Consider the following 17,393-nt stretch of genomic DNA (forward strand, 5'->3'; position numbering starts at 1 on the left):
AGCATTGACTGCCGTCCATTATTTAAAGAATACTCAAATGATATGAGAGGTATTCAATTTTAAACTCTTTAGTTCTGTGGTGTATACATTGAAATACCAACAGTTAAAATAATTATTTCATGCGTCGCTTATTTTCGAAATAATAAGAAATGTTCGAGATTTTCTGGGACAATCCTCGTATATCAAGATAATATTCACCACACACCACGATTGTGTTACACGAACAAAAAAAAAACACAATAAAAAGAAACGTTTTCAATAAGAACTCCAATTGGACATTTTTCCAATTTTTAAGATTGGAAAAAAACCCAACTGGAATTTTTTCCAATCGGAAATTCGTCCGGGCGGATATTTTTCCATTAAAAAATGTTGGAAAAAAATCCATAGGATTTTTGAAAAATTCTCAGGAGACCGCTATTTGAGACAAATTACTTTCTTTTATACAATATATACAATAACCAACTGTTTATACATACTTTGAGCCAAAAAAAAATGTTTTCCGCCCGGAAAAAAATCTAGCATGCCAAAATATGGGAAAAAAGTCCGATTGGATTTTCAAAAATTCCAATCGGACGCCATATATCCGATAGGAAATTGGAAAAGTCCAATTGGACAAATTTTTGTAATCATCTATTTTGTACATAAGAAAATTAAAACTAATGCAAAACTAGATTATTTATTACTCATTGGCCCTTAAACTACCATCCAAGCTAAAACAGCAGTTCCTAAGTCACTTAGAAATGGTAGCGAAGTTTGCCAAAATCCTGGTTTTGCAAAGATATCCTGGTGGCTGTTGCTGTCTGACAAATTTTCATTAAGATTGGACCAAAAATAAACGTGGCCTCTTGAGTGTAAACAAGCATTTTCTTTAATTTGATCTAGTGATCTAGTGTATTAACCCAAATGACCCAGATTCGAACTTGTCAAAGACTTCATAGTAATAAACATTCTCAACAAGAGTTTTGAAGCTAGAATGAGAAATGTGCCCCCTACTGTGTTAACAAGCTTATTCTTTGATTTGACTTGGTGATCTTGTTTTTGACCCCACATGACCCAGAATTCATACGACATTTCATGCAGAAAGACATTCTGGTCAAGTTTCATGCACATCAAATGAACAAGAGTGTTAAAAAGCTTTTCTTTGATTTAACCGGGTGACCCAGTTTCTGACCCCATATGACTCAGTTTTGAACTTGGTTTAGGAGTCATCAAGATAAACATTCTGGCCAAGTTTTATGAAGATAGGAACATAAATGTGGCCTCACGAGTGTTAACAGCTTTTCTATGATTTGACCGGGTGACGTAGTTTTTGACCCCACATAACCCAGTGTTAAACGTGGCCTAGAAATCATCAAGGTAATCATTCGGACCAAGTTTTATGCAGTAAGGGTCATAAATGTGGCCTCTAGGTTGTTAACAAGCTTTTCCTTTGATTTGACCTGATGACCTAGTTTTTGTCCCGACATGACCCAGTATCGATCCAGGCCTAGAGATAATCAAGATAATCGTTCTGTGCAAGTTTGTTTCAAATCAAAGCATAAATGAAACTTTTATATGGTTGATAGGGCCAAAATAGAAAAATTTGCCCCTTTCAGGGGCAGTAACTCTACAAACCATGATGAAATTTAGCCGGTTTTAGAAAGGAACCGCGATCTTATTTTAACTTAACTTGTGTGTAAGTGTGGTTAAAATCAAATATAAAATGCCACTTCTATCGTGTTCACAAGGTAAAAATTAACAAATTTTGGCTCTTTCAGGGGTCAATCAGGGGCCGTAACTCCATAACCTATGATTGGATCTGACAGATTCATCATGGAATCTAAGATTTATTGTTGTTAAAGATATTTTGCAAGTTGGTTTCAAATCAAACCATCAATGAAGTCTCTATATGGCTGCAAAAGCCACAATAGCAAATTGAGATATTACGGACGGACGACAGACGACGGGCGAAGGGCGATCACTAAAGCTCACCCTGTCACTACGTGACAGTTAAGCTAAAAACAAAAACGAAAATAAAGAAAGTTTTAACACAAAGAAAAGAAGATACGTTCTCTGCTGTTATGAGCGTATATTCTAAGGTAAACATATAAGCATGTATTCAAACATTGTTGTACAATTAACAACTTTTACTACACCACGGTGTCAAAAATGTCTCAATCAAAGTTTATGAAAGCTTGTTTTCTAGAAATATATTTTTGTTTTCTACAGTTTTACCTTCCTTTCTTCTAGTTATTTGAAATAATAACATTGGTATAAATCTGAATATTTAGTAAGCCATCACTTAGTCATAGCTTTGTTGTTGAAAGTCGTGGGTTTTGTTTTATGCTAACTGATGAAATACTCTGTTTAATCAGTGAGATATAATCCATATCACTCACTGCATATCACTCACTGTAAATGCCGATCTACTTGTACATTGTGTATAAATTTGAAATTATTTACTTAAAACAGGAAGAAAATTGTTATCGCACTTTGTTCTTTATAGTATATTTCTCGATTCAAATTATTTTATTTAGTAAGAATTTCATACCGCAAAAAAATAAAATAAAATGGAACTTTATGTCGTACATGTATGCGTTTTTCTAACGTCACAACACGTCTGACGTCATGTCCGTTTACACGCGTCTGTTTCCCGCGCTGAAATTAAAATTTGTTGCAAAATGCACATCTCAACGTAATTAAGCAAAAAATAAAAAGGAAGTTTGTTTGTTTTTCCTGAAATTGGAATATATCTCACCTCGAAGTAAGAAAATTTTCACATTTTCACTCGCGCAACGCGCTCATGAAAATATTTGAAATTTTATCACTTCTCAGTGAGATATATTCCATATTCACTCAAAGCAAACAAATATCCTCTATGTATCACGCCCCATCGCTCTCCTTTTTAATTAGAAGTTCCGCTTCAAATTAAACAGAAAAATTAAATATGAATTAATATTATGCGTATGTTTTGATTATAACGCGGATGCAGGCTTTGGTCCACATCTCAACATGGAAATATGCAACATTTAATATGTACAATTAATGAGGCATCTCAACTGGATGAATGTTAAATTGTAATACGAGCAAGGCTGGTATTCAAACACAAAAGATCTATAAATCGATAAAATGTGATAACAAGCACGTAATACCCCGTTTGCAAAAGACTGCTGTTAAATTGTAAGTTTCCGTTTTATGATACTAAGATTCAGAAGATGTAACCTTTTGCACACAAAACAGTCCAACAGTAACACTGTGTCTCATGTCTCATGCAATAAATAGGTTTAGAATAGCTATTTTAGCATTTATTGTTTTGTTACCAACATATCAGGTAGTTACATTAGGTACATTAGATTATATAAGTTTCTAAAAATGATCAATTCATTTTTACAATTTAACTGTCACAACAATGTTGTCTTTGCACTGCATTTTATGGTTGACTTGGGGGTAGGGCTTACCAACTTCACATTGACTTGATTTTTAACTAGTAAGACAAGACAGTGTAAATATCTTAAAATTTTCAAGGTTCTACTATATTTTAAGATTAACAAGGCGAGCTACACAAGATAAAATTTAATAATGATTATAAATATATCAAACTAATTGCATACAGGTTGAAAGAAATGAAATATATGCAATGAATCAAGTGTATAATTTTCACGCTAATACAAGTTTTATTATCTGTTTCTTTCAAATATATATAATTGTTAAATAACAGCATCTCATCAGTACGAAATGCAATGCTAATTATTAAGTAATTATTAAGTGGTGTTTAGATACATTATCGAGTAAATACGTAAGCTAAGTGATACAAAGTAATTTTCCATTCTGTCTTTAAGTTCATAGTAGAGACAAACAAATATCATTCACTGAAAACAATTTTCAGTTCGACTACAACTTATTTACCGCTCTAAGCAACCGAATACATATAAAAATTTAAAAGTTACTTATTTATGTAAACAAACGGTCGATAAATTTCTCTGTAAATTTATTGTTCATAATTTCTTGGACCTAAGTATCAATTTCTACGTTTTAGAAATGTTTTTTCTAACTTTTAAAGTTTTACTTACTGCCTCTAAATACCTAACATAGAAAGCAACATTCCCAAAACGCAGCCCCCTTTAACCGCAATACCCAGCACACGGCCGTGCAATCACATTCGTAGATACTAACGTAACTTACACCAGCACTCATCCATACACTCACGGACACAAAACAAACACTCGAGGACAAAATGAACAAATAAAAGAATACAGTGGATGTAGGAACAGTCAATGACAAAAACACCGCTTGGAAGCTTCAAACGGTATCAGGTCATCTTACCTCAAGCTTATACTCCAACCATGTTATTCCAAATTGACAGGACATTGTTAATAAAATCTGTCAGGAAAAAACCCAACACAATTATTACAACAAAAGACACTCAATGTAAAAATAACAAAGTGTTATTGTATTATATAAAAATTACAAACCCGAAGATCCCCAAAATACATGTACTCAGTGCCAGCATCAGGAGAAACACAATGAATGACCCGACAAAACAAAACAGGCTAAACAGATATCAAAACCGCTAAGTTCCAACTGGATTTAAGAACTACATATAACAGAAAATTGTTTTATCAGTCTATTCCTTATACAGTCGAACTTGTTCATAAAACCACCTTTGAACAAAGACCACCCCACTCTTAAGACAGCTGTTTTTGTTTCCATTTCTACATTTACAGTTAATCTAACATGTGAATGCAGACAATTTACCAATAAATACCGTTTCCTCTCCAATCGGCGGTCTTTATTAACAGGTTTGTTGTTTTTGTTTAACATTAATTAACAGATATTCATCTTCGTCAATGTTCAATATAAAACTCAATATAAGAAACATACGAACATATTTATAGTGATAATGTAATTATGCATCCTATGTAATGGTGGACAATTGAAAGTAAGACCTTACGAAATTATCATTACAAAATCTTTCAACTCAAGTAATATGATCGGATTAGCCGAGACGTACGTACCTCATTCATCACTGTGTATCATCTATGCTCGTACATGTTTTGCAGCATTGCATCAATGCCGAAACTGATATCACAAAATAAAAGGCAATAACGTTCTTATTTCTGAGCGAAACGTGTGTGAGTACTCCTTTTTTTACTAATTGTAGTCAGATCTTTTGATATCAACTGATGACCATGGATTAGATTCAAAATGTAGGTATTATTATTTTTTTTTTTTTTTTTTTTTTTTTTTTTGGTGTTGTTGCTTTTTATGCAGAAAGCAACATCATCAAAATGAAAGATGGGTTCGAAATCAGTTCGCCTGGAGTTATGAGAATTATATTTTTTTTCTGTTGTGCATGCATGTGTAAAGCACTGACCTTATCTCACTCATTTAACCTTAAGACCCACTATTAGGTTTGGTATACACATGTATGGGCTCAGAAGAAAAATAATTACCATATTTTGCTAGTTTAAAGATTTTCTTTTAACTAAATAAAGAAGAATTTTTCCATGTATTTTCTTGTCGATTAGAACACGTTTCGCATAATAACCTATTTTGGCTATTCCGGTTTACTCCCTTGTATTTTAAACCTCATTTTATTCCAGATTAGTATCCCTTTCCTGGTGTAATTCGAACGTGTCAGAATGGAAATATATATTACCTCGGCGTGCTTTGTTGGCAAATAAAACACGTGTTTTGTTCAGATGCGTCGTAATTAATCACTTCGGCCTTCATGGTTAGATTACTACGCATCTGGACTCGTTTGTGACACATGTATATATGTAAATATGATTATATACGTATACTAACAAAATGTATATAACTATGTATAAGTATAATATATCTATGAACTTTACATCTACAGTTCTGAATGTTGAGTTTGAAAAAAATGTTTTTCGGTAGGAAGTTGCCGTAATTGCCATCTTATGTCTGGTTATTTTGGAAAAAGTCAAAAGTCAATATTAGTTTAAATGTCTAAGACCAGTTTTCAAATTTAAAGTAAATGAAACAACATTTTTATCATTGGTTTATTTTAGGCAACAGATTTTGTAGTTATAAAAATGTTGTTAAGTTTTGAAGAATTGATCTTAAGTTAAGGATGTACGAGCGTTTTTTTCAGGATATCCGCCATTTTGAAAAATGTTTCTTCGAATATTGCTTTCTTACAAAAGTTTTGCCAAAAATTAATGCTAAATAATTAAAATATGGCTAAAAATGTACCATTTACCCAAATATATTATGCTTTTTGCGCAAAAAAAGTTTTAACCCTTAGTTTTGGCTGGCATTTGCCTAAAATTAACGTAAGATTTACAATGGGGTAGGGGGAGGTAATTTCAAATATCTATTAAAATAGATCAGGTTTGGTTTTGATATTTTTCTGACTGATACATAAAATGTTAAGCTATAAATAAAATAAAAGTTTTCAAGATAGCACTTTATATTATCTAGAAAATGTAGATTAAAACCAAAAGAACAAAAAATATCAAAATTCACCACTTTTTAGCACTTTTTTCTTAATAAATCTCTTAGATGCACGGTGACCCCAACTTTTTTTCTTTCCATTTTGAAGCATTTTTGTGTATCTTTAATGCTACAAAATATTTTGAAAATCTTAACGTCAGAATTTTTTTTGTAGATCTAAATACGTTTTTTCCATTGAAAATAATGTGGGTGGGGTAATTATGTCAACATGTAAAAATTAAAGAGACTTGTTAGTGACATTTATGCTTATATAATACTGACATCACCATATATTCATATTAACCTGTAAGACCTGAAATTCCTATAAGATTAAGTAGGATATTATATGTTTTATATAGTACCACCAATTTTCTAATTTTAAAAAATTTCAGAAATGCTTAAGCAGTGGGTGTAGAAAATGCCCTATAAAATTAAAACGAGTTCGGTGACCTATGTTTTTTCTGCTCTTGTTTGTCTTAGAAACTAATGTTCTCCAAGCTCACAGAGTATAAAAAAATTCTTAACGTTAGAAAAAATTCGCTCGTACATCCTTAAAGTATTTGTAACGGAAAAAATGATATAAGCAACAACAGACATAAATTATACCGAGACATTACAGAAGGCCCTTTAATGTAATGCAGAAGTATTTTAAGAAATTATTTCATCATTGAATCACTATACGTTCTACTTTATACTTGCAGGCGTTTTTAATGCACATACGCAAGTTACTTATTTTTACTCAAATCCCAATAAACAGGCGCAGTTGTGACCAATTTAGACATTTAACGTAGAAAGTATTTCGCCAGATAATGGCATATTTACATCTTCAGTTCAGACGTACTTTAGTCAACTGATTACCCATGCCCTACTTCTGCAATAATTTCATCTAGGCGTTAACTATTTGGCCGTTTTAAAATTTGTGTCAATCAGACATACACAATTGAATTACCAAGTTTCAAGTAAAACTCATTATATGATCGTAACTGCTTGAAAAATGTCATCAGCATTTTATTGTGTAAAGTACACTGTACAGTGTCCATTTACACAAGAATATTACTGTTATATTAGTGTAATCTCTTGCTACGATTGTCGTATATTGTCCCTTTACCTTACAAGAATCAAGCAAAAATGCAATTTTTCAAATATTGTGTATATGTACAGTATATCAAGGTTACTTACTGAATTCAGACCTATTCTTTGATTTGAATACACAATGTATATACTTTTTAATCATGAACTGTTGTTTGATTTAAACATTTGAAAATATTTTTAGACAAATGCATTTTTTTTTCAAAATAGAAATGCTAACCATTCTTAAATGTTTAAGTCCTTAAAAAAGTTCAAACTGCAAATTATGTCTATGTCGTATATGTAGTTTTGATAATTTGTGACTTTAATCAGAATTTACGGAGACATTCCTTTTATTTATGAAGAAAAAAAGGCAGACAACTTGAGATGTACTCAAAATTGAACATTCAATTACAATATTTTAAATGTTGTGTTAATTTTTTTTTGCTGTTATTGCACCGAATTGCATGGTCCTACAATGTTACATTTCGCACTGCATATTTGGAAAAGATGCGTAAGGTAGGAAAACGTTGTACCAGTGTATATGACACGCGCCTTAGAATGGCATTTCCTCAAGAAAATAAGGAAATTACGACAATGTGACAGATTACATGCAATTATTTACTTTGAACTCAAGGGTGCTCTTTATAACATAACATTTCTTAAAATATTTGTAACTAAGCAAAAAGTTTACATGTCATCGTGATGATTACAAATAAGAGGTTCTCTACCGGCTCATGTCATTAAATGTTTTCTGTATTAGACATATTTTTGCTGTTACATTTATGAAAAAAGTGTATATGAACATGCAACCCAGATATCCAGCCTGAATCAAACTTATTCTGGACAAAGTTTAACATATTTTAAAATATTTTAGCATGATCGATGACAAAACGTTGTTGTTCCATAACGACAGTATTCAATACACCATCAATATATAATTATAATAAAATATGTGTTAATGTCAAAACAACCAACAAGTTGATCTATAACATTTCATACCGGTAATATTGTCTTTGCCTGTGTTGTCTACAAATATTTTTACATGTAACATGTTAGTAATTATAAATAGGATTATTGTGTACACTTTCTCAGGTGTTTTTCTTACATATAACACGTTTCAGTAATGGCGATATTCAACATATTTATATATGTGGCTCCATAAAATGATCTCAAAATGACGTTTAAAAGTGTATGGCGTTTTTTTAATATATTCCTAAAAGTGTAAGAAGATTCTTTGGCAGCAAAAACTACATCCATGCAAAATAATAGCAGACTCGGTTTGACTGAGTATGTTTAACCTTTAGCCTGCTGGCGGCAAGTGATTCTGCCTTTGCGACCAGAGCAGACCTAGATCAACCTACAAATCCGTGCAGGCTGATCATGGTCTACATTGTTCGTAAATTTTCCGTGAAAACCCCTTTCGAATAATAATGGCCAGAATAAAATGATGGACCAGTTCAGTTTAGGCTAAGTGTTGTCCACGGAAAATAGTACTCAAAAGTTTCTACATTGAACATTTTTGAACAGTGGTTTTTTTCATGATGATAATTTCAAAATGGCATATAAAATGTGTTGTGTTTGCTTTACATTTAGAACCAACAATTGTCCACGGTGACTAGTTTGAAAAGTATTCAAAATTTTCTACCGAAGGAACACTGTATCCTTTATTTGGCCAGTGTTTCCAGAAGTTTGGAATTTGGGTAGAATCTTACATTCTGTAAGCAATCCTGATAGCTCTGAACATGAGAATCTGGTGGTACTACAATCTTAGAAGAACAGGACTACTTGTAAACAGAGTAGGAGTTTTGCAGTATGTATAAAGACGCGACTGTTTCCAGAAGCTTGTCTTTTGAGTTTTGCAAGTCGTTTTGATGGAGAAATCTAATGATTTGAACTACCAAGCGATGGATGGAAACAACTTTCAATATATACAATTTAACAGTAGTTCGTAGATCTGGGCAAGAGTGAAATATCCACACTCAAACATGTTTATACATTGACTACACATTGCCAGCAGTGTGTGTTGCAAACAATTCACCCAATATTTTAAGTCTTCTCGACATCTGATTTGTACTATAAGGGTAACTTTTGCGCCAACTTAAATTTTTTAATTGCTTTGCGTCACAATTATACTATTTACACGTTTGTTTTATCATTTAAAATCTTTAATAAACTAAATAATGGGTTCACTTTATATAGCCCGATGTTCGAGGCTCATTCGGGGCGTTGAATTCTTCATGTGAGGAAGCCATCTATGGCTTAGAGAAGGTCCTTGCTTATACCCAGGTGCCAATATTGGGTGGGCCGGTGGTCCGGTGGTATAGTGGTAACACGCTTGACTGTCAATCCAGAGGTCCGGGGTTCGAATCCCGGTCCAGGCACTGGAAATTTCTGAGATGCTCTTGAGTGTCTCCCACCTAACTACAGGCCTGTACTGGTTCTTCCGAGGAAAGACGACTTCGCGTGTATCGGTGCTATATACCGGGCAAGTTAAAGAACCAGACTGTCTATTCGAACAGAGCTAGGCTTAGTTAGCCGGACACGTCTGTATCTGAAATATTCTTTCTGTCTGTTCTGGGAGCTTTACCTCACTCTGTCCCTCTGGTCAGATCTCTCTGTGTCTGTACTGGTAGAGGATGATTTTGCGCCCTGTGTGGTTGTAGTTGCTGTAAAGCGCCTTTGAACGTGTTTATCATGAAAAGGGCGCTATATAAATGTGGTATAATAATAATAATAATAATATGTGATGAAATAATGCACAAACGGGGCTTCTTGGGTCGTCATCAAAGTTGGAAAGTTGCCTCATGACCTATGACTGTGCTGGTGCGATGTTAATCTCAACAAAAACAAAACAAACAAACTTTTTTTAGACGTAAACATTGCCAACGTCTGGAACATATATCTTGTCCTTGGTGGCCATATTTCCTAAATATATCCATGAGGAGTATTTCATAACACCTGACACTCCTTTTCCAGATTGATTTCAGACATTTTCTTACAGAATATATTAGCGCAAAAAGACAATATATCGTTCTACAAAATGGTAAAGGTGAAGAGCATCATTTCCAAGTCAATTATCCAGATTTCACCTTGTACAAATTATGAGTTGATTTGTTGAAATGTATTTATGTTAAGTCTGTATTCGTACATATTATGCTTATCTATGTTCCTGTTGAATAAAAAGTTTAATTCTTAAAATAGTAGAGTAAATCAGAATCTCAGAACTTTAAATAAAGTATCAAAATGGAGATTGGATTCGGGTTAAAATAGAAAAGGTGTTTTTAATTAATGGAGTATAAAAATTTGGGCGATGTGTAAATAGTGTCAAAATGGATATTTGAATGGGGTAAGAAGGGAAGGAGATGTTAAACAAATGGAGTAAAAAATAGAAGCGGAAGGGAAAGACAAGAAAGAAAGTATATACAACAAATATACAAGACAATATACAACAAAAATAAAACAAAACAAATAGGCATTCTAACTAAAAATACAAACTTCAAGTAGGAGCTATCTATATTAGATGTATGTGAAGTTAACTGCATCAAAATACAAGGACTGAAAAATTATTAAAATATCATTTCCCGAAAAATAGTTATTTGAGCTGAAAAAAAATGATCCCGGATGAAATATTTGAAAAAAAATGGAGACAACTCCGCAAAGACTTTATGATATGCTTAGGTGACTATTGACCTAGAACTTCATGCAAACCACCCACTTTTTACCTCTAAGCATGAAAAAAACATGCATACTTGCCATGGATTAGCAATCTGAATACAAAACTATGTAAAGATCAAATAATTGATTGCGCTGGGGAAAGTAGGACATTTTTTTTGTGGTGAAATTTGTCAACAAACAGACGATTTTTTTTTAAAGTCAAAACCCACAGAATTTCACAAGGTGAAATATGTTGAAAAGGCTACTGCTGGAAAGGGAACAATCTCAACTACCCATACATATGCGTCAAAGTATGGGAAAAATATCTAGAAATATAAGAAAATCGAAGAAATCAATTTCGAGACTGTTAGATGCATAACTGTGTAATAAAACATGGGAATTATTATAGATAGGTTACTTTTCCTTTGCACTGATGTAACATGGGCAGGATTAGGATTTTGAAACGGTGTTCATTCAACAATTTCACTATATAAATGGATTGTTTCCCTTGTGTAAAGAAGGCTTAGGGTAAGTCTCTACAACAAACAAATTGAAAATAAGGACATCGCCTTGGAATGGTCAATTGCCTTTATTTTGGAAACTGAGTCGGTGGGGTATAATAAGCCGCGTCAGAAACATGCCAATCTCACACTTACCATATTTTAAACTAGTTAGAAAAGACAGTCTAAATAAAAAAAACCCGTCTGAGACGATCTCCAACTAAGTGACAAAAAGTCATACTATTTAAAATAAAGCATATAAAAAGCGTCAGTCTGTGGTATCTAATGTTCTCAATTATTCGTTTGAAGTCAGGGTTAAGAGCTACCAGGCAGCTTGAAGGACAAACATCAAACCCAGCGTTCGTTTTGCATGATTTCGGAGAAAAGTGTCACAGAGTCTCACACTTGAATAGTCATAAAACCATCACATTGGTAGATAGCGTAGAGACTAAACTGCAAACATGCATTGTCTGTTATGATTTTAAAACTGAATCCTCCTTAGATAAATATTTTGAGAAATTCTACAAATATTTAACATTGTTTTTGATTTCCGTAGTTTATAAACTACATCTTTATAGTAAAAGGGTCGTCTTAGACAAAGCGTTAGAAGTGATTTAAGGTTATATTTCTTAAAATGTTCGTATAATAGTTATCCAGTATAATAAATAAATTGATATGTAACTAGGCACATGTTCAGTTCTATTAGTATTGCTGTTATGGCGAGGAAGGCACTTTAATAAAAATGATCACGCTGCTTGACAAAATTTAAAGAACAAAACAGGGAAAGAAAGTAGACTTCGTCATTTAAAAGTAATTTCTTTCTACATATTGTGATATGAGAAATTTTCATAGAGGGCTATTTTTGTGGATTTCGTGGTTTAGCCAAGCCAGGAACCAAAATCAAAACAAATCAGATAAATTTCCTTTAATTTATTTGAAAATTTAAAATCCACGAATTCATGTAACGTGTCAAGAAGATTTTTGGCCACAAAATTGAACAATTTCACAGAAAGGCATTATTAGCTTTACGATTGTTTTTTCTAGTGTTGATTAAATAAAATTTTAACTGGTAAATATTCTTTACGCTAGTCTGGACATAGACTCGATGAGAAACATTATGACTACATATTCCAAATATTAGTGTTAAAAGTACAGACGTACTTTCATCAGCTACTTTATCCATGAACTACTTTGGACATGTGCTATATCGGGACGTAATTTATTAATCTGTTTGCCTGTCAAACATGTCTGACGAAATATATTCAATAAGCGAGTTTTCCGCTTCATTCACATTAAAGTAGACCGTAAGTGCATATTATTAAATGCGTTCAAGATTGATTAATGAAATAAGCACTGTATCACAACATCAACCCCGTGACAGAAAGTATCTTTACGATGAAATGTACCTTACCCATATCCTACCAACAAACGGCAATATTCGAGATTCGAAAATTGCAGTCATTTATTTGACGACACTTATAACCCTTTTTACTTATACGTCAAGTAGCCGTTTAAAATTAATATTTTATATACACACACAATGGCTAACTTTATATTGCAGCCTCACTGGAATGTCATGCTTTAGAGACGTGACATGATGCCCCACCCTGCCACATTATACAGACTCTTGGCAGACCTGTCAATTTAGTATCCTCATAAAGATAAGCGCCAAGCGAGGAAGAAACTGGTACAATTTTAGCGTCTTTGGTAGGACATAGCAAAGTGGACCCACGGCTGCGGGGGCGGAATTATTTGCTAGGCAGTAATTATAAAACAGATACCTAGTTTACAAATACTGTCCAAAATTTAAGGAACCGTTTTAATTTTGTATTTGTTTATAAGTACGTTAATACGATGCACCCTCTTTTCTCAAAGGAGAGGTATTTCAATTTAATTGATATGTCTTACGACATATTTAACATTGTATATTGTTTTCAGGCCAATATCACATTAATTAATAATTAGATTTTTGCTACCCTCGTAAAGAATATCCGAATAATGTCACGGTCCTAGGGTAGTTATACAGATAAAACATATTATCTTATTAAGACATATATGTTTCAGTAATGCATGTCTTGAATTTAGAAAAAAAGACACATTGTCAAAGAAAGTATCCTCCCTCAAACGAAACCAAACAGCAGTTTTTCACAAATAAAACTATCAAGGACAAAACAAATATTGTTTAACACAGCCTCGAGATGAGATCCTGCTTTCTCGGATATCATATTATGGATCTGTCTGATGAAGAAAACTTCAAAGGTCCATTACTAAGGGAAAGTGAGTTGGCAAATTTTTTCATAGCCAGTGCATAGACTTCTGCAAGACACTAAATAATGAAGATTGGCAGGTCAAAATTTACAGAAGGTCTTTGGAACTCAAAGAAATGTATGTGTATTATGTTGAAATTTCAATGAATCTACAGAATGACCCCCCAGGTCTTTTTAACTTTCTTCATACTTCATAGAAAAATAATTGTACATATACTGCGATTTATTTCGAATTTCTACATACCAACTTTCATTTTCCAATAAAATGAAATAGTTTCTGTGCTTTTTAAAAGAAATTAAAATGTTCACTTTCCTTAGTATTGGACCTTTAATACATCACCAAACAGCGGTATGTTTACAGTTTCAAGATTTTATCAATAAAGTAGTCTAATAAACGCAATATCAAAAGTACACTGTGTGAATGAGACGTCTTACATACGTTTTATATATACAAAAAGCCTCGAAATAAGATGCTGCTTTATCGGCTATTATATAATGTATATGTCTATTCACTGCAACGGAAAACTTTGATACTTGACCGCACATGGGGCATGGTAACGGTTTCATTCGATTTTATGCATACAGTAGTCTAATAAACGCTCTGATATATAAAGCACAGTAAAAGCCTTAGTATGAGATGCTGCCTTCGTAGCTTTTATGGCACGTATCCGTCTAATGAACACTCAGTGCATCAGAAAACTTTGATATATCAGCAAACAGAGCATGGTTACGGTATAGGATTTTATGCGTACAGTTCTACTAAAGGCAATGGTAAAGTACACTGTGTAAATTGTACGTCTTAAGAGACAATTAATAAGACATTTAATTTTATGCCGGTTTGTTTGTCTCGTCTTCAGTATAAAACAATTTGTATGATTAAGTATCGCGGCGTGTACGTACACCACCTGTTGTATTTGATGTCATTCTGACATTTCGGATATTAGAATATTTTGCTATTTAACGTCTTCGCAGCTGATACTAGTAAACAAACAAACATAAATTAAATCAAAATATAATTTAATTAGCAAAATAAATTCTGAATTGGAAATATGCTAATATGTACTATGAAATTGGAAGCGATATTCATTAAGTAAGACCATTAATATTGCAGGCTACAAATGCTTGTATCATATTCAATCTTTGATTTCGTATTGTTATGTCGAAGAAATGATTTTTATATTTCGTATTTCGAAAAGTATTCAGTGTAAATAAGAATCTCTGAGTCTTGGTAAATTAGATTTCTGTAGCAATTTTTGTACGTTTCTTTATGCTGTATATGCAGATATTTACGCTTTATGTTTATGCGATTAAACAACTTCAACCAGATGTATTACAGATGTTATCACCCATTGTCGTTACCCTAATTTCAATAAAGACATAAGACTTTAGGTTAGCTTGAACAACGTATAAACACTACTTATTTTCATAGCTTGATATTACTTATTCTTAAAAAGTCACACATTAATAAGTTCTAACATGACAAATTTCACACATTTGAACATATAGTTGAATTTTGCCGACAATTTATTAATAAATCCTTAAATCTCACTTCTTTACGTATCTGCTCCTTAAAGCTACTTTCCTACCATTAGAAGTCAAATATCATATCGTTCAGGGGTTTAACTTAGCTATAATCATGATAATACTTGTTGACTGTGTTAGATCAATGAGGCACATGCATTCATGGTGTTATAAATATACACGAGTTGGAGGATTGCGCATGATAAGACGACATTCCATTTCCAGAAACGCATGAGATGCTCGTCAGCTTGCCAGGTGTTAAGCAATTGTACACAGGAAACTTACCCGAATACTTGTAAGTTTAGTCAGAGGAGTGTCCTTGGTGCACATTATCTTAAGGTTTGAAACTGTACTGAATTTACTGTAGAATATAGTAGGTTCCAAGACAAAATGCCCTTCAGTCTATATGTATCGTACTAACGCGCGTCGATATTTGTTTTTTAATAGTCTTAAATTAGATAAATTCGTCTGCAAAATCTCTTTAGTCAATTTGATATGAGGTAGACAATTAGATCTGGATCACATTTGCAGACATAATTAGGTTCATTGGAATGTTACGAAATGAAATAGAAACATAACAACATTTTGAGACCAGTAATTGTAAATTGTTTAGGAGCCATATCACAACAAAGCTAGAGAATATGCAATTCTAAAGTATAATTCATCCACTGTTGTTACAAAACGACGATGCTACATGAAAATATTAATACAGTACATAATATTCACACTGCTTTTTCAACCGGAACGAATAATTTCTATGACACGCTTATTTGCAGTTTCTAAAGACTCACACGGCCATGAAGTCACCTAGAAGTGGAATATTCTGGAACTCACAACGTCTGGTTGACGTTTAATAAGTCACGACGTCATAAAAATATATATACAGAAATGTGGAAAGCGTTGTAAATGGTTTGAATCTTACCTGTCCAGTATCTGCCGTAAGTTTGGGTTTTTTGTTATGTAAGTGATCTATATCATTCCTAAAACGTGTTAAACATTGTATCCATGAAATGATATGAAGAAATAATAAAAAACTGTATAAAGGTCGCAGATGAATCATTTCTAACCTTGTAGCATTTAGAATAAGCTTTCAGCAAAATTACCCTATATATTATCCGACATATTTATTACTTCGACTAAAGATTCATTACTTCATGTGCAGCTTGTGTGTTTGATACATGTACAGATTATGTCGTTAAGCTAAACAGAAAATCGTGGTAATCTTACATTAAGCCTCTCAGTGCAGGCAGAAGGTAAGATCTATATCACACTTTTCAGTGTCCCGGAAGGGTGATAAAAGTTTGATAAATGTTTGAAGCACAAACGAGTTATCTGCTTGCAATCACATAGCTTTGTTTATTTCGTTCTTTCTGAAAAGATCATATTGACAACTCTCAAATTGTCAGTCACCTAGTATTAAACAAGAATGAAATACCTTACATCTTACACAATAATTAAAACTGTAAAAAGATGATTTAAATACAAAGAATGCAATCAAAAGAAAAATAGTGGACTCGGTTTGATTGAGTCTGTTCATGACAGGTAATGAAATGTGCAACACCTCTCACGCCCTCTTGCAACGGCTTAGGCGGAACTCTATTATGAGTTTTGTCATTAATTGCTAATTAAAAGAACTTCCTTTGGAGGACGTTTAGAAAACCTTACCGATTTAACATTTTGCAGAAAAAACAATTTTAGCGTCCTTGGTACGACGTAGCAAAGTGGACCCAAAACAGCCCTTATCTGAAGTGGAAGTTCTACCACGAGGCAGCAGAGGCAGGATTATTTCCTAGGCAGTAGTTATAAAACAAATACATAATTTACATATACCGTCCCAAATTTAAGGAAGTGTTTTATATTTATATTTGTATATAAGTGCGCTTATACGATGCACCTCTGTTTCTGAAAGGAGAGGTATATTTTAATTTAATAAATATGTAAA

The 17,393-nt window shown here is 33.0% G+C and overlaps 1 protein-coding gene across 1 annotated transcript in view; it reads right to left on the reverse strand.

Moving 5' to 3' along the window:
* LOC128551026 (prestalk protein-like) overlaps positions 1-17,393 on the reverse strand; it is a 118,575-nt gene that overhangs the window by 1,250 nt on the left and 99,932 nt on the right. The window lies entirely within an intron of this gene.

This window comes from Mercenaria mercenaria, chromosome 19, assembly GCF_021730395.1.
Source record: "Mercenaria mercenaria strain notata chromosome 19, MADL_Memer_1, whole genome shotgun sequence".
Lineage (NCBI taxonomy): Eukaryota > Metazoa > Mollusca > Bivalvia > Venerida > Veneridae > Mercenaria > Mercenaria mercenaria.